The sequence below is a fragment of the Podarcis melisellensis genome (assembly GCF_964234715.1).
Source record: "Podarcis melisellensis genome assembly, chromosome: 8".
Classification (NCBI taxonomy): Eukaryota; Metazoa; Chordata; class Lepidosauria; order Squamata; family Lacertidae; genus Podarcis; species Podarcis melisellensis.
The window spans coordinates 16,854,565-16,881,609 of NC_138540.1; the positions used below are offsets into that span (position 1 = coordinate 16,854,565).

The 27,045-nt window shown below is 41.0% G+C and overlaps 1 long non-coding RNA gene across 2 annotated transcripts; it reads right to left on the reverse strand.

Annotated features, from left to right (window-relative positions):
- Positions 1-293: 293 nt before the first annotated feature.
- LOC309376996 lies at positions 294-26,279 on the reverse strand. 2 transcript variants are annotated; one of them, XR_014171340.1, is made up of 3 exons: positions 26,160-26,279; positions 24,767-24,834; positions 294-523 (listed from the first exon to the last, which is right to left on the reverse strand). It is a non-coding gene; the product is annotated as an uncharacterized lncRNA (long non-coding RNA). The 2 variants fall into 2 exon arrangements; XR_014171341.1 differs by lacking the exon at positions 294-523 and adding an exon at positions 23,412-23,636.
- Between the last annotated feature and the right edge of the window lie 766 nt (positions 26,280-27,045).

Here is a 27,045-nt window from a genome sequence, read left to right on the forward strand (position 1 = left end):
TTGGGATCTCTTGGTGATTTTAACAGATGTGTGTGTCTGGGAGAAATTCAACAGGTTACCCTCTTCTCCTAGGAGATTCAATTCTGGAGAAATGTTTCACTTGCGTGGACAGACACGGGTAAATTTTTGGGCCCAACAATTTAACTAAAAAGGGGAGGCCACTTTGAATATGACATGAAGCATATGCAAATGTTTTGCAGAGCTGTTTCTTCTTTTCAGAGTAGGTTGGAGGGCCCAGTATGTGGGGGCACCTCTGTGTAAACATCTTGTAGGTTCACATTCAAGACACCAAACAGGCTTGAAGCCCACAATTTATTTGCAATTGCTGAATTTTGACAGGTTCCTTGAGGCAACTGGGGTGACTGCCCATGAAATCAGGGTTCAGGGCTAATGGAAGACAGGAATGGAGTGGAGGTATCATGCAGTGAAGGTGTGCCTTTGAGATCTTTTGGTGAACCTGCTGAGCATCTGGGTTGATTGCAATCTGCTTCTCAGTTGTCTTCAGCCATAGCCTCCTCTGCATCTGTGAGTAGAAAGTAGAGGGCAAAGGAGAAAGTAGGAATCACAGAATTAGAGAGCTGAGAGGGTCTTTAAGTCAGTTACTCCAGTCCCTTTCATTACGAGCATCCCCAACATGTGGTTTCTCAAAAAGGGGGGGCAGACTTGCTCTCTCACTCCCAAAAACAACACAAATTTCACCATCAGAAATACCCTCCTAAAGTTCTACCAAAATTTGCCCTCTTATAACTTAAGCTGTAAGATCCACTTCTCTCCTCTGGGGCAGCAAAGCATGATTCTTTACCATCTTCCAACTGACAGCCCTCCATGCATATAAAGAGTGCTCTCCTCTCCCTTTCATTCTTCCTTTCTCAAGGCTAAACTGTGTTGTTTACCTGTATACAATGTTAGTGCCAGTTCAAGTAGGCCCATTGAAATGAAAGAAAATGGCTTACATTAATTCCAGTGCCTCTATTCAGAATATAAATCAGTTGGATATGACTATAACCTTTCCTCTGAGGGCATGCTTCTTGGGTCTCTGCTCATCCTTATTGCCCTCCCACAACCTCCTCCCGAGGCTTCTATTGTTTGCGTTCTCATCTTCCTAGAGCAGTATTCACCTTCTTGAATATCTGAGCAAAAGACAGAAATTCAGCAGGTCGGAAACTTCCCATCATGGATACTTCTTTCTTAGCAAAGTTACACCTGCTGAATTCTTGTCCACTAAAATTAAAGGAATAGGAGGACTTGGCATGGACAGAACAGCCAAAACAGAAAGCCATCTTGACCAGGAAGTTGCCAGCCTAGGTGTCCCTCTCACTGCCCAAATCATACTCGAAAGGACAATTCTGCTGAAGCCCATGGAATGGATTGAAGTGTGTCCTTGGCCTTGGTTTATGTGTAATGCCTGAAAAACCCTTCCCTGCTCTCTCATGTGCCCTCAAGACAAGATGTTAGCGAACTATGATCAAGACCATAAATGGTACGGATCTCATTTCTCAGTGAAGAAGGACTTTTAAATAATTCATCGGAGGAGAAAGGAAAGCTGCCAAAGCACAGAGACTATCTAAAAAGCTCATCATCCTTTTGCTCCATCCCCAAGAATCTTCCAGTCCAAACCAACCTCTTCCGCTCAGATGCTCTTCATTGTGTCTCACCCTACGGGGTTTACCACAAGAACATATTGGATTCCTAGAAGTAAAAAGAGATGTAGCTTAAGTCTGAGTATGAATCTCCATGTCATGAATGAACCAGCACCCAGGGAAGATTTACAGTCAGCTAGAGAAAGCAGGCAGGAAGACATAGAGTCAATTGCAAGTCAGGGGATTATAGTGTGCCAGCGAAGTACAAAATACAGAGACTAGAAATGAAAGCAGTTCAGAGGGAGGAAATGACAACGGAAGAGCATTGTCAGAGAAGGGGAGGAGCTGACCCCCTGTTCCCCAAGATCTCGGCAGCTGTAGGAAACACCCACCCACCCTTAGAAGGGAGATATTTGGTTTAGAGATGGACGGCTGTGATTGCTGCTCAGATGGAATCTGGTTTTTTTTGCAATTAATCTTATTTTTAATTAACTACGCTCGTTGTTATCAAGACTCCTTGACACGCCAGTACATATTTAAAATGATTGAACAGCTATTCAGCTTCCTCCACCGCAACAACCATGCCTCTGATTCCTGGAATGTTTGTTTGGATATCAACAGAAACAACTATCCTTAAAAATTATCCAGGGGAATTCATGACACTTAGTAAACAAGAATGCACTGTATCCGATCTTCGCTGTCCTCAGAGTAGTCTGGATTTGCATCAATGGACATGACTAAATAGATTTCATGAATCTAAGCTATTGATTGATTGATTGATTGATTGATTGATTGATTGATTGAGTGTCCTTTGAGGTGGACGTAGGCTTACAGTGAAATTGACATCCATCAAATTAGTAGGTTTGCAGGTGGATTAGCCACAATCTTTCATTGATGCAGAGTGGTTGATTGTGCAATGACACCAGCCTTCCTCAACGCACAAAGTGCCCTCCAGATGTTTCACACTACAGGTCTAGCCAACCTGGCCAACAGTCAGAGGTGTTGTAGCATCCAAAGAATCTGAAGGGTACCAGGTTAGGGAGCATGGAGCACACTAATAACAGTAATCATAACAATAATAATAGAGAATGGAGAATAGCTTCCTGCTTTGAGCACACCTACGTCATAAACAAGGAATGTTCCTGGGACCTCACAAATCCCCACTACAGTGGTGCCTCACATGACGAAATTAATCCGTTCCGTGAGGCTCTTCGTATAGCGGTTTTTTCGTCTTGCGAAGCAAGCCCATTGACAGCTTAGCGGATTAGCGCTATTAGCGGTTTAGCAGCTTTTAGCGATCAGCTGTTATGCGGCTTATCAGCGGATCAGCTGATAAGCGGCTTAGCGGCTTAGGGAAAGGGGGGAAAGGGGGGAACCGCAGGAACTCGCAAGACATTTTCGTCTTGCAAAGCAAGCCTATAGGGAAATTCGTTTTGCGAAGCGCCTCCAAAACGGAAAACCCTTTTGTCTAGCGGATTTTCCGTCTTGCGAGGTGTTCGTCTTGTGGGGCACCACTGTATCTCCCTTTCCTTAGCTTTAAAACCAGGAGAGCCTCTCTACCCTTTTCCCTGCTGAGGAATTTCCAGAAGGTCAACTGGGTGCCCATTTATGTGTTCCCGAGACTCCACTCTCTTTGAAGTGCTCCTTGTGGGACTCTGGTCTTCCTTTGTTTCGGATTTTATGATCTGCTACACACCAGTCTGCCATGCCTCTCCAGGTACAAGGATGTCCTCACCAAGCATCTGAAACAATTTCCTTTCCCTTTCATACTTACCCACTCAATCTACATCCGCAACTTTGGGCCCCTGCACAGCTCATGAGTGCCAGAACAGACAGCAAGATCACCAGATGCTTCATGATGGATGGAGAGGGCACTGGCTTTGAATCAACTGAAAGGTGAAGCAGGAGGAACTTGCAATTATATATTTACTGAACTCCCGAAAACACAGCAAGCGCAGAGCACTGGAGGCCACAAGAGCAATATCTACAACAATGTGGTACTACAAAGGAAAATAACACAAAACATCCAAGGGATGCCCTCTACTGTGCAGCCTGACTCATTGGATGTTGTAGTCCATGTCCATTCTTGTTCACGTAAGATGGCCAACAGGCTGTGTCATATTTGTCTTTAGAAACTTACTCCTCAATCCACCCTATTCCGGTAAACTAATACAGTGGTACCTTGGGTTGCATACGCTTCAGGTTACAGATGCTTCAGGTTACAGACTCCGCTAACCCAGAAATAGTACCTCAGGTTAAGAACTTTGCTTCAGGATGAGAACAGAAATCGTGCTCCGGGAGGCCCCATTAGCTAAAGTGGTCTTCAGGTTAAGAACAGTTTCATGTTAAGAATAGACCTCCAAAATGAATTATTATTTTTTTCCTCCAAAAAAAGGATTAGTTTTCTCTTATAACACATAGACAAAAACAAAAATAGGAAAAAAATACATTTGACACAACATAAAAACTTAACAACAATAGAAACACACAAGATAAAAGAATTTTTTCTTCTTATTATTCCCTGGTGTATTTACATTGCTGAAAGACTTCCTCAACACCCTCCAATCTGGAATTCATCATATAACATATTTAGCAGTTCCCAATTTCATATTTATAACATCAGTATCTTCTTTCATTACTAACTTCTTAACCTTACTTCCAATTGCAATCGATAATAATCTTTGTTATCAATCTTTTTCTATCCCTTAGCCTAATCTGTTACTTCTAGGGATTTCTTAATTATCTTAACTTACAATATCTCGCTATATCTTCTTTAAATTTCTTCCAATCTTCTTGTGTTTCCTCCTCTTTCTGGTCGCGGATTCTTCCAGTCCGGTCAGCCAGCTCCGAAAAGTCCATCATCTTCATCTGCCATTCTTCTTTTGCCGGTATAACTTGCAATTTCCATTTTTTGGCTAATAAAAGTCTTGCTGTTGTAGTGGCATACAAAAACAGTCTAACATCCTTCTTGTGCAATTCCGGTCCTGTTATTCCAAGTAGGAAGGCTTCTGGCTTCTTAATAAATGTATTTTTCAACATTTTTTAAAATTCATTATAAATCTTTTCCCAGAAGTCTTTCACCTTGGAACACGTCCACCACATAATTAAAAAGTGCCTTCTTTCTCTTTACATTTCCAACATAAGTTATCATTAGTGTGAGAGATTTTTGCTAGTTTCACCAGGGTTAAGTACCATCTATACATCATTTTCATATTTTCTTTTAATACAGTACATGCCGTGAACTTAACCCCTTTCTTCCATAAACTCTCCCAATATTCCATCATTCTTTTGTGAGCCACATCTCTTGCCCAATCAATCATAGCAAATTTAACTTGTTCATCTCACTGATTCCAATTCTAAAAGTCTTATTTCATGTTCTGAGACCTGTTGTTTCACTTCTTGTTGATTTTTTCCTAGTTCATCACAACCTTTTTGAAGTTCCTTCAAAGTCTGCTTATTTGAATAATGTGATGTGACTGGCCTGTTAATAAAAATTATTTTAACAAAAAATATTTGACCTGATGCTGTGCAAGGGTCCCCAACTAACCTTAAAAGACCTGGCCTGGGTTGCCCTTCTGCTTACCTAAACTCCAGGGAGCGTGAAAGTAACGTCTTGTCTGCAGAACAAGACACACCAAGGGGTTGGCAAAGATGAGATCCCATGTTGCTAGAGAGAATCTCAATTCCAATTGCTGCTGAAAACAGGAACCATAAGGAAACCTCACACCCCCTTTTGGAATGTTTTTATTAAATACTGACCCTCTTCTGGTGAATTCTCAGACAGGCATGTAGACAGAAATTGACTTGTTGCTTCCCTAAGCAAAAGGAACCATCTAAAACTATTCATTAAAGACTATCAATAAATAGAAGCATACATAAATAGAAGCATACCTAACATATTTAAATAGAAAGATGTTTAAATAATAGATTGTTAATCACTCCTTTAAACACAGCTATACATAATGTTGCATGATAAAATCATGTTCAGTATAGAAGAAAGGTCACTAAAAAACACATTGGGCATTTGAAAAGTGCTGCAAAATCCAGCACTCCCCCCAAGAGATTCTGGCCCAAATTTCCTCATCTCTCAGAGCATTTCCATCTGCAGTTTCTTTTTTCCAGATATTTCTGGGGAACAGCCAGGACAGCACTGGGTTGTATCTAACTGCTGCAGGCATAGAGAAAATGCGGTCCTTACCAAGCTAGTGGTCTTTCACTCTTTCTCCAGGGATGGAAAGAAGTTTGCTTTCAGAGAAGTCCAGAGATGTCTTGAGCAGAAGAACCCACCTTTGGCTGGTTTAAATAGCCAAATGATTAGTATTTTAATCTTAATCAAGATTAAGATGCTCATTGATGTTTGGAACTCACAAACTCGTTCCACCAGGGACAAGTCGTTACAGAGCACAGGGAGTTAATTCCCTGAAACACTTCACACTTCTCCTCACCTCATTGGTTCTCCAATGAGAAGAGACGTTAAGTCATGCAACTCAGTCCTTAAGTACAAGGTGGGGGTTAATATTCTCCCACCAATTTATGAGAGTTGAAATGCAGCATGAAGCACCCCTAATCTGAAGTGGGAGATTAGTGGGGAATGAGTTCATTGGATAATCCCCATGCACCTGTATATCTGTTTTCGCCTCCCATGATTTAAATTGAAGTCAAAAATTGTTCCTTGCAATCCTAAAGGGCAGGAGTGGATCACATGGGGTTAAGTTATCGGGGGGGGGTGATTATGATGGAATGCTAGGGGGCAGTGAGACAATAGATCCAATTCCCTAAGGATGGATGGATGGGGATGAGAGGGCGAGTCTAATGCATGCCACCTCTGCTCCATTATTCCTTTAACCCAGAACCCAGATTCCATGGGCACCCCAAACAATACCCGCCATTGCCTCAGCGGACCTGCCAGAACCCTGAAGTTGAAAATAAATCATGGCCTTCAAACCTGCCATTTGGTGTATTGAATGTAAACCTACAATATGTCTGTCCAGAAGTGCCAACAGGTTTTTCTGGTCCCAATATGTGGCTTGGGCCCTGGAACCCACTCCCAAATCAGGACACAGATTTTCCTCAAATGTCCTTGTCCTTCATGTCATATGGAGCAGGTCAAGGGAGGTGAACCACAAGTTCCTAATTCGGCCCATTTGACATCCCCTCTGGGCCAGTCAGGCCATTCTGAGCAAGTCACACCCAGCTGCCAATCAATTGATATCACATATGCATTTTATTCTGCCTGACCTCCCCAAGGAGCCCAGGGAGAGCAATTTTGACTTCAGGCACTGTCACTGGAACTTAACCCCACCATACGTTGAGAGTCACCTGCACCTACAAATGAGACATGTCATCTGCTGAGGAGGTCTCATTCCAAACAGCAATGCAATTTAACAGACGAACCATAACATAGGTTGAATCAATAGCCAGGACAACCTTGGCAAGATGGGGTGATATAGGGCATCTGTTACAGAAAGTGTTTACAGCTTCATTGGGCCAGGAATGGTTTTGTCCCTGCCTTGTGGTGCTTGAATGAGCTGGGCATTGTCTCCACTTTGCTACACACAGGGAAATCCAGCAGAATTGAGAACACATTGTCTTCTTCCTTGTCACCAAACAGAGGAGCAGAGGCTGTATTGATAGATGCCACATGGACTGCAGGTGGGGGAGGACCTTGGGGTGAAGGAAGACTCCATCCCTGGATCCTATCCATTGCCCCTCTGCCTGCCTTAAGTGCCCATGAAGAGAGATGCCACTACATGGACTCTCCTTGGTGCCTGCCAATCACAGGTTGAGGGGGGTCTCCTCCAGGTGATGCATTCACCTGAGGCTTCCTCCCATTTTCCTTCCACAAAGCTCACACACAGGATCACACAGAGGGTCAGAGGATATCTGGCATTTATTAAGCATCCCTACTGGGGATGCTGTGTGGACAGTGCATGACAATTAGCATTCATCCCACGTTCCTTCCTGATTATTTGCAGGGTATTTCTACAACTTCCATTTCATTATTTGTCACTTTGCAGGGCATTTTCATATTGCAGTTCTAGCCCCTAAAACTGCATTTCTTTTCTAAAAGTTTTGTGTGAGAGAGGGCAAGGGAACATACATTCCAACTTATCAATATTCTTCTTTAACTGTGTTGCCCAGAACTGCACACCGTACTGGAGATCATCTTGGTCACCCTCCTCTGAGTACATTCCAGCTTATCAATACGTTTCTTGAACTTCATGAGCTAGACACATCACTCTTAGTGTGGGCTGATCAAGGAAACATAGAGCAGTACTATTACTTCCCTTGCTCGGGACACTATACTTTAGCAGATGCACACTAGGATGTCATTCACTTTTTCTACTGCAGCATCACATTGTTGACTCATGTTAAGCTTGTTGTTTACTAAGACCCTGAGATCCTTTTCACCTGCACTACTTGACAAGTCAGGTGCCCCCCACATCTCATGTTTGGGCAGCTGGTTATTCTTCCCTAAGTGTGCCAACAGGTTTTTCTGGCCCCAATATGTGAAGAAGAAGAAGAAGAAGAAGAAGAAGAAGAAGAAGAAGAAGAAGAAGAAGAAGAGTAGTAGTTTGGATTTAATATCCCGCCTTTCACTCCCTTTAAGGAGTCTCAAAGTGGCTAACATTCTCCTTTCCCTTCCTCCCCCACAACAAACACTGTGAGGTGAGTGGGGCTGTTAGACTTCAAAGAAGTGTGACTGGCCCAAGGTCACCCAGCAGCTGCATGTGGAGGAGCGGAGACGTGAACCCGGTTTCCCAGATTACAAGACTACCGCTCTTAACCACTACACCACACTGGCTCCCAGTTGGGTTGGGCCCTGGAACCCACTCCCAAATCAGAACAAAGATTTTCCTCAAACTTGCTTGTCCTTCATGTCATATGGAGCAGGTCAAGGGAGGTGAACCACATGGTCCCAATTTGGCCCATTCGGCATCCCCTCTGGGCCAGTCAGGCCATTCTGAGCAACGATCGGTATCTGTACTTTAAATCAAGATTAAGATGCTCATTGACGTTTGGAACTCACCCACTCGTTCTGCCAGGGACAAGACGTTACAGGCTACAGGGAGTTACTTCCCCAATGCACTTAACATTTCTCATCACCTCATTGGTTCTCCAATGTCAAGAGACGTTAGTCATGCAATTCAGTCCTTAAGTACAAGGTGGGGGGTTGATATCCCCCCACCGATTTGTTATATTTCAAATGCACCATGAGGCACCCCGGTCAGAAGTGGGACATTAGTGGGGAATTGTGAAGATGATGTTGGGAGGTTACACACTGGTTTTGGGGGCTTCCAAGTCCTGCATTCGGGAGTTTCCCCTGCCCCTTTCCAAAAACCATTTGCTTCATGCTGGAGCTCAGCACTTGGGGCTTCCAAAGGGACACAGAGCAGCTAATAGTTGGTGCTCCAGAGACCCCTTTTGCCCCCGCCCAGCCACCTTTACGCCTGTCCATACCTGACCTTAGATAAGATGTGAGGTGATTGGGAAGCCTGCCCAGAATTGTCTGATGGGTAAAATGGGGTGGGCCTCCTTGGGGCTGAAGGTTCACCATCCTTGCCCTGGCACAATCATGTTTAGAAAAGAAACACATGTTTTGCAGCATGAAAATAAATGTCAAAGTATCCTGCAAAGTTTAGCCTGAAGAAGTGCGGAATAGGAAGATGCAGGAACACGCTGCAAAAAAAATATTCTTTTTTTAAAAAAACAACAACTGATTTTTATTAAATTTTCCACGTTTATCATGTTCACATTTTGTTACATAATTCTTTAACTTAATACATTACTCTATAAGAGCATAGACCTCCTTTCCTCCCTCTTCTGACTTCAACACATCTTTCTATATTTTTCACATTTCTATAATCACTTGTTTACCTTCTGTCTTATTATTATAATATTTCACCTTGTTATCTGTAAAGCAGTTCCTTATATTTGCGTTACAAAACATTTCAGTTCAAGCCTACAAACATGTTTACAATTTTATTTCATGTAAATTATAAATTTGTTCCAGTCCTTTTAAAACAGTTTGTTACACTGATTCTGGATCTTCCCCGTCAACTTGGCCATCTCTACGTACTCCACCATCTTGACCTGCCAGTCTTCCAATGTTGGGAGTTCCTGCTGCTTCCATTTCTGAGTCAGAAGTATCCTTGCAGCCTTTGTGGCATACATAAACATATTTACATCTCTTTTATGTATTTCTTCTCTAATTAAAGCTAATAAAATGCCTCTGGCTTTTTATTAAAGTTATATTTTAAAACCTTTTTCAGTTTGTTAGATATTGTGTCCCAAATTGCTTTCACTTTAGAACAGGTCCACCACATATGGAGGAAATTCCCCTCCTTCTCCTTACACTTCCAACAACTTTTATCTTGATTTCTATACATTTTAGTGAGTTTGGCAGGTGTAATGTACCATCGGTACACCATCTTAAATATATTTTCTTTGAGTGACACACATGCTGTAAATTTAATGGTTTAAGTCCACAGTTTTTCCCACCTTTCAAAATCAATATTGTGCCCCAAATCCTGGGCCCACCTAATCATAACACTTTTTACCTCTTCATCCTTTGTGTGCCACTCTAGTAATAACCTGTACATTCTCGACAGTATTTTCATTTTACTACTCAGCAATTCTCTCTCTAATTTAGATTTGTTACTTCCAAATCCATTTCTTTTATTATCCTCTCTAAACACGTAACTGATGGTATTGCAACCAATCAGTTACCTGTCCTCTCAACTCTTCAAATGACTTTAGCTTTATTTTGTTATCTACTTCCACCAACAAGTCTTTGTATGTCGCCCATTCCATTCCCACATTTTTCTTTTTTACTGCAAAGGCCTCCAAAGGTGAGAGCCACCTCAGAGTTTTGCGTTCCAATAATGTTTTATGTCTGCTCCACACCTTGTATAATGATTTCCTAACAGTATGATTCAAAAACCCTCTGTGCATTGTAACCTTATCATACCACAGGTAGGCGTGCCACCTGAATCTGTTGTCAAATCCCTCCAAATCCAGTATATCTGAGTTATCCAAGGTTATCCATTCTTTCAACCAGCAAAAACACGCCGCCTCGGAATAAATCTTAAGATCTGGCAGGGGTAAACCGCCTCTCTCTTTTGCATCTGTCAATATTTTATACTTAATTCTTGGCTTCTTTCCCTGCCAGATAAATTTAGACAATCTTCTTTGCCATACATTGAATTGTTTTGTTCCACTGATAACCGGAATTGTCTGAAATAAAAACAGCAGTCTCGGCAACACGTTCATTTTGATAGCTGAGATTCTACCCATCAATTATAATTTCTTTTTTTTTTTTTTATAAATATTTTATTAGGTTTTTAATAAACAAATTTCCACTTTCAAATACATACTTCCATAGATCCAATAGACTCCCCCCATCTCCCGGGCACTGCATTCCCTGTGTAACCAAAACCTCAGCAATTTGTTAACTTATTTTATACATAACAATATATCTTCCATTTTATCGTGTTATCTGATGTAAACATTTCAGTACAATTGCATTAATTTTTAATTTCCACACAATAAAAATATTTCATTATCTCACTTCTGTCTTCTAGTGTCTTATTTATCAATTCAGAAATTTGCCGATACTGAAGCTATACCTTCCTAGAAAGGAGCATTTTTTAACATTCATACAACTTATAATGCTTTTTCAAATAGTCCTTAAAATTTTTCCAAACTTCCTCCGTTTCTTCTTCTCCCGAGTCTCGAATTCTGCCAGTCATTTCAGCCAACTCCATATAGTCCATCAGCTGCGTCTGCCATTCTTCCAATGTGGGTAGATTTTGTGTCTTCCAGTGCTTTGCCAACAAAATCCTCGCTGCTGTAGTAGCGTACATAAAGAAAGTTCTATCTTTCTTGACCATCCTCTGGTCTACCATGCCCAGAAGGAAGGCCTCCGGTTTCTTAGGTAAGGTGAATCTCAGCACCTTTTTTAGTTCATTATGTATCATTTCCCAGAAGGCCTTCACTTTCGGGCAGGTCCACCAGAGGTGTAAAAATGTCCCTTCCTCTTCCTTACATTTCCAACATTTATTATCGGACAGGTGATATATCTTTGCAAGCTTGACTGGGGTCATGTACCACCGGTATATCATTTTCATAATGTTTTCCTTCAAGGCAGTACATGCCGTGAATTTCATTCCGGTGTTCCATAACCTTTCCCAGTCTTCAAACATAATGTTATGCCCCAAGTCCTGTGCCCACTTTATCATAGAGGATTTTACAATCTCATCCTGTGTGTTCCATTTAAGCAGCAAGTTATACATTCTCGAAATTAGCTTAGATTTTGGCTCAAGCAACTCTGTTTCTAGTTTCGATTTTTCCTCCTGAAAACCCACTTTTTTGTCTGCTTTAAAAACTTCCTGGATTTGAGCATAATGCAACCAATCTCGCACCTTGTTTTTTAACTTTTCCATACTCTGTAACCTCCATTTATCTCCAATTTTTTCAATTATTTCCCAATATTTAGGCCAGTGGGCCTCCATATTGAGTCTTTTACGTGCTTTGGCCTCCATCGGTGAGAGCCACCTCGGAGTTTTACTCTCCAATAAGTCTTTATATTTTGACCAGACCATAAAAATTGCCCTTCTGACAATATGGTTTTTGAACAATTTATGAACTTTAACCTTGTCATACCACAAATATGCATGCCACCCAAAAGCATTATCAAATCCCTCCAGGTCAAGGACCCCATCAATTATAATTTCATTCTGGTCCATATCTCCAAATCTCTCTTCACTTCCTTCCACACCTTCTCATAATTATATTTAATGAGGTTTATATTCTTGGATGTGAGCCAGACTCCTAAATATTTTACCTTTTTTTCTATTGTCATTCCTGTCTTTTGTTGTAATTCACCTATTTCTTTACTGTCCACATTTTGGGTTAATATTTTTGTATTATTTTTGTTCAGCTTAAAACCTGCTAATTGCACATACTCTTCTATCTTTTTCAAAGCTTCTACTACACCGGACATTGGTTTTTCTAGTGTCAAAACAACATCATCGGCAAAGGCCTTAAGCTTATATTCATTTGATCCAACACCAATCCCCTTTATTTCTTTTGTTGCTTCTATTTTCTTCAACAGGACATCCATATTGTTATAAATAACAATGGTGATAATGGACACCCCTGTTTGGTTCCCTTTGTTATCTCAATTTTATCTGTAAGGCTATTATTAATTATCAGTTTAGCATATTGTTCCCGAATAAATAGCCCAAATCTCATTTAAGAATTTTTTACCTATATCTATAATTTCTAAATTTCTTTTCATAAAATGCCAAGACACACTATCAAATGCCTTTTCAGCATCCAGAAACATTAAAATGGCTTGCTTGTCTCTCCTGGAATCCAGATATTCAGTTATATCAATTATATTTCTAACGTTCTCTTTCATCTGTCTACCAGGTAAAGATCCAGTTTGGTTCTTTCCAATCTCCTCTCCCAATACCTCTTAAGCCTATTGCCCAAAATACGAGCAAATAATTTGTAGTCATTGTTTAGGTGCGAGATTGGCCTATAGCTTTTCACTTGCCTCAAATCCTTGTCTTGTTTGAGAATCAATGTGATATGGGCTTCTTTCCAAGTCTCCAGAATTTTGTTCCCCATTAGAATGTTATTCATTGCCTCCATTAAAGGAGCTGACAGTTGTTTCGTACATTTCTTATAATATTTGGCTGTCAAGCCATCAGGTCCTGGTGCCTTTCCGATTATTGCTTGTTTTATTGCTACTTTTACTTCATCCACTGTAATAATGGAATTGAATTGGTTCCTTTTGTCAGTGGGAATTTTCTGCAACCTATTCTTTTCTAGAAATTCTTCTATTTTTTCCTCATCTTCTCTTTCTTTTTTATATAATTGTTTACAGAATCTTTGAAAATTCTTCCTTATTTCTCCTGGGTTTTCTATTATTTTCCCTTCCACTATTAGTTTTGTTATCGTATTCTGCTTTTGTCTCTTCTTTAGTTGCCAGGCTAACAATTTTCCTGGTTTATTTGCGAACTCAAAACTTCTTTGGTTTAAGAATTTAATTTTCCATTCAATCTCTGGGTTTATCAGTATTGAAAATTGTGTCTGCAACATTTTTATATTTTGTTTATCTTGATTATCTTTTGGATTAGTTGCTAATTTCTTTTCATTGCATACTATTTGTTTTAATAACTCTTCTTTCTTCTCTCTCAATCTGTTTTGGATTGAGTTCTGCTGTATCCAAAATCCTCTTATTACAGCCTTTGAGGCGTCCCATACCACATTAATGTCCACTCCTTAGTTTATCTAATAACCCATCATTCAATCGCCAATTAATAAGGTCTCCTCCTTAGCTTTCATCTCCAATGTTATTGCATTATGATCTGACATAGTTTTCAGAAGAATTTCGGATTTTATTACTCTCATTGACAAATCTCAAGAAGTCCAAATATAGTCAGTCTGTCCAGCACTCTGATTTGGTTCTGAGAAGTAGCTAAATTGTTTCTCTAATGGGTGTTTTAATCTCCATATATCTATTAGATGATTGTTTTCCACCAGTGTGAAAAAAATTTGGGGCAGTTTCCCTTGATTCGTTACCTATTTCCTTTCCGTTCTATCCATCTGTAGGGAAACTACCCCATTGAAATCTCCCATTAGTATTATTTTTTGGTCCATAAATTCAAACTGCTTCTCCTCTAACTCTTTGTAAAAGTCCGCTTTTTTATCATTTGGTGCATAGATTCCCACCATAATTAATTTTTCACCTTGTGCTAGCATTTCTACTGCTATTATCCTTCCATTGTCATCTATAAAAATCTGACTTGATTCGTATTTTTCAATTATATACAAAGCCACCCCTCTTTTCTTACTGTCATCTGCTGATATATATTCCTTCCCTAATCTTTTATTTTTAAGAATTCTTTCTTGGTGTTTTTTTTTTTTTGCCAAATGTGTTTCCTGTATACAAATTATGTCTGCATTCTGTTTTGATAATATATGTTCAATTTTATGCCTCTTAACTCTATGATCTAAACCATTCACATTCCATGATATTATTTTCAAACCCATCTTTATTGATAATTAAATACAAAAACTTTATTCCTCAAATCTCAGATCTCTTCTTCTTCTTCCAGTGGCACATCCTCTTCCTTCTTGCCCAACTCTTTACCGTATCTTCTCATAAATTTCCCTATCTCCTGGGTAGATTTGATCGTAAATTTCTTGTCCTTGTAAAAAAAGGAAATCCCTTCCAGGAATTCCCACTTATACCAAATTTCATTTTTTCCTCAACATCAGAGCAATATTTTTATATTCTTCTCTTCGTTTCAAAAATCTTTTAGGCTTTTATTTATAAATTATAATGAATTTTTCATTTCTGCATAATTTCCTGTCTCGATTGGTTCGTAAAATCAAATCTTTCATTTTATTTGAGTTGAAGAAGACAAAGCAATCTCCTGGTAATTGTTTCGCTCCTTTCTGACTTACATTTGATCCTGAAGGCCTTATTAACTGCCTTTCCTACTTCTTCTTCCATCCCAAGCCAATTTGCTATTTCCGTAATTAATCTTTCCTTTATATTCACAAAGGTCCGTATAGTTAAAGCTCTCCTCTTTCACACTCGTTAAAAAGTTCTTTAATTCCTCCTCACTTTCTGCCATTGAGGTTGTGTCATCTGCATATCTGAGGTTGTTGATATTTCTTCCAGCAATCTTAATTTCAGCTTCAGATTCATCCAGCCCAGCCTTACACATGATGAATTCTGCATATAAGTTAAATAAACAGGGAGACAATATACAGCCTTGTTGTACTCCTTTCCCAATTTTGAACCAATCAGTTATTTCATATCCAGTTCTATGCATCCATAAATCTGCTTTTGCCTCCCATGATTAAAATTGAGGCCAAAATTGTTCCTTGCAATCCTAAAGGGCAAGAGTGGATCTCATGGGGTTAAGTTATCGGGGGGGGTGATTTTGATGGAATGCTAGGGGGCAATTTGTGGTGGTAAAAGCATTGAGACAATGGATCCAATTCCCTAAGGATGGATGTTTGGGGATGAGAGGGCGAGTCTGCACCTAGTCTGGTTGACCAGCTGTGAGTGAGAATATCATGCTACAGATTTCTGCCATGTCAAGGCATTAGACTAAAAGTCCCATCCAGATCTCAAATTCTGTGATTGCTGCCTGCTTGGTAGAGAAAGTTTCAGCTGATCTCTCGAAGGTATGCTTCCCCTCCCCTCTTCTTTCTCCTCACAGGTGAGCTGCCAATCAACTGATATCACATATGCACTTTTATTCTGCCTAACTTCCCCAAGGAGCCCAGGGAGAGCAATTTGAAAAGCAGGGCAATGCAAATACATTCAAAAACAGTGAAATATCATCCAGTCCACCAAAGTCCTGGTATGCCCTGTGCCCCATGCTGGTGGGTGGGGCAGTTCCCTTTCTCTCTGTTTATGCCATCTCCTTCTCTCCCTTGCTCTCCTACTCCCTCTCCCACTCCCTAAGACATCCCCTGGCCCTTCTTTCCTCTTTCATTGATAGCCCTGTGAAATTAGGCTAAGGGCTGCAGGAGATTAGGCTGATTGCTGGCAGTTGTGCACCCTTCTTTTCTTGAGGTCTCCTTCTGCTCTGGCTGGTCTCCTGCACTCCTGCTTGGTTGGCTGTGTGCTAATTCAGAAGGACAGGACCATATGCTGGTGATGTGACTTGAAGCAGGGTGGTGATGTGGGGATAGGACTGGGGAGGAGCAGATCTGAAGCAAATTCCGTATCCCTCTAACACCACAGCTACACCACAGAACTTTACATCTGCTCCACAGACTCTCCTTAACATTGATTGCCTACTTCAGGTACCCATGAAAGAGTTCTAGAACAGGCAACTTGAAACTTACGTTGTAAACTGGGCAGAATGGGTGTGGGCATCAGGTGGGTTGGAAACTTTTGCAATCCCAATTACCATTGAACCCAACATGTTTTGACTACCTCCCATTTTGACTTTAGGCACTGTCACTGGAACTCAACCCCACCATAAGTGGAGAGTCACCTTTACCTACAAATGAGACACGTCATCTGCTGAGGAGGTCTCATTCCAAACAGCAATGCAATTTAACAGACGAACCATAACACAGGTAGAATCAATAGCCAGGACAACCTTGGCAAGATGGGGTGATATGGGCGTCTGTTACAGAAAGTGTTTGCAGCTTCATTGGGCCAGGAATGGTTTTGTTCCCTGCCTTGTGGTGCTTGAATGAGCTCGACATTGTCTCCACTTTGCTGCACACAGGGAAATCCTGCAGAATTGAGAACACATTGTCTTCTTCCTTGTCACCAAACAGAGGAGCAGAGGCTGTATTGATAGATGCCACATGGACTGCAGTTGGGGGAGGATCTTGGGATGAAGGAAGACTCCAGCCCTGGATCCTATCCGTTGCCCCTCTGCCTGCCTTAAGTGCCCATGAAGAGAGCTGCTCAACAGCTCCTGGCCACTACATGGGCTCTCCTTGGTGCCTGCGAATCAAAGGTTGAGGGGGTCTCCTCCAGGTGATGCATTCAGCTGAGGCTTCCTCACAATTTCCTTCCACAAAGCTCACACAGAGGATCACACAGAGGGTCAGAGGATATCTGGCATTTATTAAGCATCCCTACAGGGGACGCTGTGTGGACAGTGCATGACAATTTGCATTCATCCCACATTCCTTCCTGATTATTTGCAGGGTATTTCTACACCTTCCATTTCATTATTTGTCCGTGTCACACTTTGCAGGGCATTTTCAAATTGCAGTTCCAGCCCCTAAAAGTGCATTTCTTTTCTAAATGTTGTGTGTGAGAGAGGGCAAGGGCAAGGGAACATACATTCCAACTTATCAATATTCTTCTTTAACTGTGTTGCCCAGAACTGGACACCGTACTGGAGATCATCTTGGTCACCATCCTCTGCGCACATTCCAGCTTATCAATACGTTTCTTGAACTTCATGAGCTAGACACAGTACTCTTAGTGTGGTCTGATCAAGGAAACATAGAGCAGTACTGTTACTTCCCTTGATCGGGACACTATACTTTTGCAGATGCACACTAGGATGTCATTCACTTTTTCTACTGCAGCATCACATTGTTGACTCATGTTAAGCTTGTTGTTTACTAAGACCCTGAGATCCTCTTCACTACTCGATAAATCAGGCGCCCCCCACATCTCATGTTTGTGCAGCTGGTTATTCCTCCCTAAGTGTACAACTTTGCATTTGTCCCTATTTTAATTCATTTTGTTAGTGTTTGACTCAGTTCCACAAACTGTTGAGATCATTTTGAATCCTGATTCTGTCTTCCTTGGCATTCTACCCCCCTGTTTGGTGTCATCAGCAAATCTGATGAGCATCCCCTAAGTTCCTTCCCTTTTATAAATATATTTATATTTATATATTTATGTTAATATAATATATTTATAAATATAAATATATTGAACAACAACATGCATTTGTACTTTCAATAGTTCATCTTTAAGAATTTCCTGTCCAGCTTGAACTCCCTTCTCTTCAAGTATTTCCAGTGGGTTTTTTTCCCTGCGCGGACGCAGGGGTTCGCATGCCCCTAAACATTTTGTGAATCTAAGTTTCTAACGTCAATAACACCAGTGCTACTCTAAGCCTGCCAGTTTTTTTAAGTGTTTACAATGCTCCTTCAAATGTGCTATAAAATTCCTCCATTCTTTTTTGAATTTATTGTCCTCTTGGTGTCTGATCTTCCCAGTCATTTTCACCCTTACAGCCTAGTCCATTGATTTCATTATCCATTCTTCTTTCGATGGGGTCATTTCTACCTTCCAGCTCTGGGCATATAACATTCTTGTCGCTATCGTTGCATTCTTCTTTGGAATTTATTCTCCTATCACACCTAATAAAAAAGCTTCTGGTTTTTTAATAAAAGTTATTTTAAACATTTTCTTTAGCTCATTATATATCATTTCCCAATAAGCTTTTGCCAATTTACAGGTCCACCACATAGGTAAAAATGTACCCTCATTATCTTTACATTTCCAATACTTATTCAACATTTTTTGCTACATTTTTGCAAGTTTGACTGGAATTAAATACCATCTATGCATCACTTTCATATAATTTTCCTTTAACGCACAGCATGCTGTAAACTTTAAATCAACCTTCCATAACTTTTCTCATGCCTCAAATTGTATATTATGCCCTACATCTTTTGCCAAATGTATCATTACTGATTTCACTTCTTCATCTTTTGTCTCCCACTCCAACAGCAATTTATATACTTTTGATAGAACCTTTTCATTATTCTCCAACAAATCTTTTTGTAGTCTTGCGATTTCTTTCCCAAAGCCTGCTTTTTTATCTCTTTTAAATACAGTATATCGTTTACTTGTTGATATTGGATCACGTCCGTAAACATATGCTTTATATTTTCATATTTCTCAAATTTCAACTGGTTTTCCTCCTCTATCAACAACTCACTATAAGTCAACCATCTTCTTTCCATATTTAATTTTTTAACTGCTAATACTTCTAGCAGTGATATCCACCACAGGGTCTTATTTTCCAATAAATTCTTATACTTTTCTCATGTAAAATATAATGATTTTCTTACTATATGATTCAGAAACCATTTGTGTATTTTCACCTTCTCACACCACAGATAGGCGTGCCACCCAAACGTATTATCAGATCCTTCCAAATCCAATATATCTGGATTTTCCAAACCTATCTATTCTTTAAGCCAACAGATACAGGATGCTTCATAATATAATTTTAGGTCTGGCAGGGAAAGTCTTCCTCTTTCTTTTACATCTGTTAACAATTTATATTTAATCCTAGGTTTCTTGCCCTGCCATACAAATTTTGATATATCCCTTTGCCATTGTTTGAAGTGTCCTTTTCCATAAGCTATTGGAATTGTTTGAAACAAAAATAATATTCTTGGTAGCATGTTCATCTTTATCGTTGAGATTCTCCCCATCAGAGATAGTTTCATTCTTTGTGGTCTCTCCCACAAACGCAAGATGACTTGCTGTTAATTATTTATTGCCAAAAGAACAAACTAGGACAGAGCTCCTCTACTCATCATTCTCCCCAGAAAATGGAGTTGCCCAGACTGAGCTGCTCCCCCTTCCCCAGCATAGAAGCCCCCACCTTCTCTTTGGTATCTTTCACGCATTTCTGCCACTTTTGAGATCCTTCAATATTCGGGAGAGAATGTTTCCTGCATTCCAAAGTCTAGCTCAATATCGGAGCTCTCACACAGCTGTCTGTCCCTTTGGTCAGAGCTCAGATTACAGCTGCTCTCCCCTTCCTCTGCTTTCTACTGCTAGCTGTAGAAGAAGCTGAACCAGTCAAACCATCTATAAATATGTGACTCACAGGCATTAAGTGATATATATCCCTACTTAAAGGAGGCTTCTTCACCACTTGAAGGAGTCCATTCTGTTGGCTATTTGCAGTTTAGTAGCGCTGCAGAGAGCTTGCTGGGGAGACCATGCATTAAAAAGGGACTCAAAAATAACTTAAACAAGGTTTAACCATGACCCAACCATCAACCCATATCCCAGGGAAATGAGAGAGCTAGGTGCTGCTCCTTATATACTACACCCAAATGCTGACACAGCTTAATCAATACAACTCAGCAGCACCTGCTATGTTTCACAGCTGTAAAGCTGGATCTTGTTATTTTGCTCTGGCCCTTGCTCTGGCCCCTGAAAAACATACACATCGGGTGGAACAATGATGAACCTTTACATTTAAAGAAACCATTCAACACATTCCACTGTCAAACAGCTCTTTCCATCACAATCTACTTCCTAATGTTGAGTCAGAATCTGCTTCCTTGTAACATGAAGCCATCGGTTCTGGACCTACCCTCCAGAGCTGGAGAGAACAAGCTTACACCATCCTCCATGTGACAGCCATTTAGATATTTAAAGATGGCTAGCATATCTCCTGTCATTCTCTTATGCAAGCTAAACATACCCAACTCCCTCAACACTTCCTCATAAGGCCTGGTTTCCAGATCCTTGATTATCTTGGACACCCTCCTCTGCACACATTCCAGCTCATCAATATTCTTCTTCAACTGTGGCACCCATAACAAAACACAATACGTCAGGTGTGGTCTGACCAAGGCAAAATAAAATGGTACTATTACTTCCCTTAAAGTGCACACTATACTTCTGTTGCAGTTACAGATAGGTAGCCGTGTTGGTCTGCCATAGTCAAAACAAAAAAAATTTCCTTCCAGTAGCACCTTAAAGACCAACTAAGTCAGTTCTTGGTATGAGCTTTCGTGTGCAAGCACACTTCTTCAGATACACGTATTCTTCAGATACACGTATCTGAAGAAGTGTGCATGCACACAAAAGCTCATACCAAGAACTGACTTAGTTGGTCTTTAAGGTGCTACTGGAAGGAAATTTTTTTTGTTTATACTTCTGTTGATGCAGCCTAAAATAGCATTAGCTTTTTTTGCCATTACATCACACTTTTGGCTCATGTTTAGCTTGTTGTCTACCAAGACCCCTAGATCTTTTTCACCTGTAGTACTAGCAAACAAAGTCCTGCCCCCACCAAATATTATGTATCTGCAGCTGGTTATTTCTATCTACATGAAGGGGACATCCCTCAAGGTTCTATTACATGGTGCATACATGGCCCACAGGGTGTGTGATTGACATCAGCATGCTGTGGGACATGCCGACAACACGCATATCCATCTTGGGCTCCCTTCTCTTTTAGTATTTCTGACTATTTGATCTCATCCAGAACACAGCTGACATAAGCCTAGTTAGCTCAGTTGGCTACAGCGTGGTGCTGGTAATGCCAAGGTTGCAGGTTTGATTCCCGTTATATGGGAAAGCTGCTTTGCAGGGGCTTGAACTAAATGATCCTCAGGGATCCTTCCAGCTCAACAATTCTGTGATTCTACTCAAGAATACATGGATAGAAATGCACCCTGCATGTGCTCAGAAGGGCTCTTTGAAAGCATGCAAAAGACATGGTGCCTCCAAGAGGTAGGTACAGGGGGACTGATGTCCAGGGCCCAAAGCCAGAAGGGTACCCAGACTTGGAGCTTTCATGTTCTTTCTTTCAGAAGCCGATCTGTGTTCCCACTGGAAACAAAGTTATGAAGCAGAACCCCCACCCCTCTAGTGCCTTGTTCTCATCCTCAAGTTGCAACCCTTTGAATAACCACAATTTGTCCTTATGTTTTTTACTAGCAAGAAGTACACGTCTTTCCTGGGGTGGGTTTCTCTGCAATCAGATACTCCCTGGAAGTGATCTGCTGCAATAAGTGTGAGTGGGTGTAAGAGGATTCCCTGACGCCAAATAGCAAATGCAAAATGTAACAACAGTTCAATGAGGCTTAGGCAAGTCCCCTGCTGTTCAGAAACTAAAGACTGGGGGGCACTAGGGGCGCATTGGAAGATGGCCGACAATACCATCTCTCCGACCCACACGGGGTAATTAAGAGGCTGTTATGGGAGTAGACATTCTCCCTTGTTGCCCCAAGGAAATGGGGAACACTGCCCTTGCCTCCTGTGCCCATAAATGACTCCCTAATTTGAAAGAATGGTGTGAGGGCCCTAGGCAGAATGCCCCCGTGTGGACCTCGGCTCTCCTGGACGCTGTCTCTGATTGCGCACTTGCTGCAGCAATTTGGAATAACAATTTGGGTTGGAGAAACAGGAATATTTTACGATGAAGATACACCAAAGGCTGGGTATGTTGACAACAATGGGACTGAATGGGGGGGGACCTTTTTTACTTTCCTTCTATGTGATTTACAAGAACCCCTCCTCATTAGAATCGTCGGTTAAACTGACCCAAGCAGGATGATTAAGGTCTGTGTGGAGATAAACTTTAACCAAAAGTATGCTTTATGGAGATCGAGAAGCAATAAGAGCTTTTGGAATGGCGCAGGAATTAATTCGGAGTCGCCATCTTGCCAAAGGATTTATAGCTGGGAGGAAGAACGGACTTGTTTTAAGACTGCATTCCTGGTGAATCTTCTCAGAGGTTTTGAGAAAGGAGGCAGATTGGTGAAGATTAATGACGCTAAGACTGTTTGATGTATGGAAGTGATGTTATATGGAAAACGTCTGGATATGGCTACTGGATAATTAAAAAAAATATCCACGGAGGATTACAAACTGTTCTAACCAGCTTGTGGAGACTATCAGAGGTCACAAAGAGAAAGGAAACATATATGAAAATAACAACAAGAGATGTGGAAAAACAATAAGAAAGGACTGGATAGTACTGTGAACATCATAAGGTTAGATTTGTGGCCATTAAAACAGCAGTAAGAAGCAAGAAGTTGATTGGATCCCCTTCGGAACTTGAAATATGGGTACCCCCAACAAAAATTTAAAATTCGGCTGTGTAATTTGGAATTTATGTAATTTGGTTTGATTTGATGTGATTGGTCGGTTAATAAAAAATTATTCTTAAAAAAAACAGAAACTAAAGACTGGGTACTCAGTGAAAACTCACAGTATATTTAGATTAATGTAAAACTGTATACATGTCTAGTTGGGATCTCTTGGTGATTTTAACAGATGTGTGTGTGTGGGAGAAATTCAACAGGTTACCCTCTTCTCCTAGGAGATTCAATTCTGGAGAAAAGTTTCACTTGCATGGACAGACATGGGTAAATTTTTGGGCCCAACAATTTAACTAAAAAGGGGACACCACTTTGAATATGACATGAAGCATATGCAAATGTTTTGCAGAGCTGTTTCTTCTTTTCAGAGTAGGTTGGAGGGCCCAGTATGTGGGGGCACCTCTGTGTAAACATCTTGTAGGTTCACATTCAGGACACCAAACAGGCTTGAAGCCCACAATTTATTTGCAATTGCTGAATTTTGACAGGTTCCTTGAGGCAACTGGGGTGACTGCCCATGAAATCAGGGTTCAGGGCTAATGGAAGACAGGAATGGAGTGGAGGTATCATGCAGTGAAGGTGTGCCTTTGAGATCTTTTGGTGAACCTGCTGAGCATCTGGGTTGATAGCAATCTGCTTCTCAGTTGTCTTCAGCAATAGCCTCCTCTGCATCTGTGAGTAGAAAGTAGAGGGCATGTGATTCATTTCTCTGAAAGATCAGCCTTCAAGAAAGCAGGAATCACAGAATTAGAGAGCTGAGAGGGTCTTTGGAAGTCAGTTAGTCCAGTCCCTTTCATTACAAGCATCCCCAACGTGTGGCTTTCTAAAAAAAGAAGGGGCAGACTTGCTCTCTCACTCCCCAAAACAACACAAATTACACCATCAGAAATAGCCTCCTAAAGTTCTACCAAAATTTGCCATCTTATAACTTAACCTGTAAGATCCACTCCTCTCCTCTGGGGCAGCAAAGCATGATTCTTTACGATCTTCCAACTGACAGCCCTCCATGGATATAAAGAGAGCTCTCCTCTCCCTTTCACTCTTCCTTTCTCAAGGCTAAACTGTGTTGTTTACCTGTATACAATGTTAGTGCCAGTTCAAGTAGGCCCATTGAAATGAATGAAAATGGCTTACATTAATTCCAGTGGCTCTATTCAGAATATAAATCAGTTGGATATGACTATAACCTTTCCTCCGAGGGCATGCTTCTTGGGTCTCTGCTCATCCTTATTGCCCTCCCACAACCTCCTCCTGAGTCCTCTATTGATTGCCTTCTCATCTTCTTTGAGCAGTATTCACCTTGTTGAATATCTGAGCAAAAGACAGACATTCACCAGGTCGGAAACTTCCCATCATGGATACTTCTTTGTTAGCAAAGTTACACCTGCTGAATTCTTGTCCACTAAAATTAAAGGAATAGGAGGACTTGGCATGGACAGAACAGCCAAAACAGAAAGCCATCTTGACCACGAAGTTGCCATCCTAGGTGTCCCTCTCACTGCCCAAATCACACTCGAAAGGACAATTCTGCTGAAGCCCATGGAATGGAGTGATGTGTGTGGTTGGCCTTAGTTTATGTGTAATGCCTGGAAAACCCTTCCCTGCTCTCCCATGTGCCCTCAAGACAAGATGTTAGCGAACTATGATCAAGACAATAAATGGTGCGGATCTCATTTCTCAGTGAAGAAGGACTTTTAAATAATTCATTGGAGGAGAAAGGAAAGCTGCCAAAGCACAGAGACTATCTAAAAAGCTCATCATCCTTTTGCTCCATCCCCCAGGATCTTCCAGTTCAAACCAACCTCCTCTGCTCAGATGCTCTTCATTGTCTTCCACGCTAGGGGAGTCATCACAAGAACATATAGGATGCCTAGAAGTAAAAAGATATGTAGCTTAAGATCTGAGTATGAATCTCCATGTCATGAATGAACCAGCACCCAGGGAAGATTTACAGTCAGCTAGAGAAAGCAGGCAGGAAGAGATAGAGTTAACTGCAAGTCAGGGGATTATAGTGTGCCAGCGAAGTACAAAATACAGAGACTAGAAATGAAAGCAGTTCAGAGGGAGGAAATGACAACGGAAGAGCATTGTCAGAGAAGGGGAGGAGCTGACCCCCTGTTCCCCAAGATCTCGGCAGCTGTAGGAAACACCCACCCACCCTTAGAAGGGAGATATTTGGTTTATAGATGGACGGCTGTGATTGCTGCTCGGATGGAATCTGGGGTTTTTTGCAATTAATCTTCTTTTTAGTTAACTACGCTCATTGTTATCAAGACTCCTTGACATGCCAGTACATATTTAAAATGATTGAACAGCTATTCAGCTTCCTCCACCGCAACAACCATGCCTCTGATTCCTGGAATGTTTGTTTGGATATCAGCAGAAACAACTATCCTTAAAAATTATTCAGGGGAATTCATGACACTTAGTAAAGAAGAATGCACTGTATCCCATCTTCGCCGTCCTCAGAGTAGTCTGGATTTGCATCAATGGACATGACGAAATAGATTCCATGAATCTAAGCCCCCTATTTATTTATTTATTTATTTATTTATTTATTTATTTATTTATTTTTATTGAGTGTCCTTTGAGGTGGACGTAGGCTTACAGTGAAATTGACATCCATCAAATTAGTAGGTTTGCAGGTGGATTAGCCACAATCTTTCATTGATGCAGAGTGGTTGATTGTGCAATGACACCAGCCTTCCTGAACGCACAAAGTGCCCTCCAGGTGTTTCACACTACAGCTCCAGGCAACTTGGCCAACAGTCAGAGGTGTTGTAGCAGCCAAAGAATCTGAAGGGTACGAGGTTAGGGAGCATGGAGCACACTAATAACAGTAACCATAATGATAATAATAGAAATGGTGAATAGCTTCCTGCTTTGAGCACACTTACGTCAAAAACAAGGAATGTTCCTGGGACTTCACAAATCCCCACTATTTCCCTTTCCTTAGCTTTAAAACCAGGAGAGCCTCTCTACCCTTTCCCTGCTGAGGAATTTCCAGAAGGCCAACTGGGTGCCCATTCTTGTGTTCCTGAGACTCCACCCTCTTTGAAGTACTCCTTGTGGGACTGTGGCCTTCCTTTGTTTCGGATTTTATGATCTGCTACACATCAGTCTGCCATGCCTCTCCAGGTACAAGGATGTCCTCACCAGGCATCTGAAACAATTTCCTTTCCCTTTCATACTTACATACTGTTTGTACATATCGGTATGCAACCTTGGGCCCTTCCACAGCTCATGAGTGCCAGAACAGACAGCAAGATCACAAGATGCTTCATGATGGATGGAGAGCGCACTGGCTTTAAATCAACTGAAAAGAGAAGCAGGAGGAACACAGCAAGCGCAGACCAGTGGAGGCCATGAGAGCAATATCTACAACAATGTGGTACTACCAAGGAAAATATCACAAAACATCCGAGGGATGCCCTCTACTGTGCAGCCTGACTCATTGGATGTTGTAGTCCATGTCCATTCTTGTTCACGTAAGATGGCCAACATGCTGTATCAGATTTGTCTTTAGAAACTTACTCCTCAATCCACCCTATTCCGGTAAACTAATACAGTGGTACCTCGGGTTACATATGCTTCAGGTTACAGATGCTTCAGATTACAGACTCCGCTAACCCAGAAATAGTACCTCAGGTTAAGAACTTTGCTTCAGGATAAGAACAGAAATCGTGCTCCGGTGGCGCGGCAACAGCGGGAGGCCCCATTAACTAAAGTGGTGCTTCAGGTTAAGAACAGTTTCATGTTAAGAATGGACCTCCTAAACGAATTATTATTTTTTTCCTCCAAAAAAATTATTAGTTTTCTCTTATAACACATAGACAAAAACAAAAAAGAAAAAAGAAAAAATACATTTGACACAACATAAAAACTTAACAACAATAAAAACACACAAAATAAAAGAATTTTTTCTTCTTATTATTCCCTGGTGTATATACATTGCTAAAAGACTTCCTCAACACCCTCCAATCTGGAATTCATCATATTACATATTTAGCAGTTCCCAATTTCATATTTATAACATCAGTATCTTCTTTCATTACTAACTTCTTAACCTTACTTCCAATTG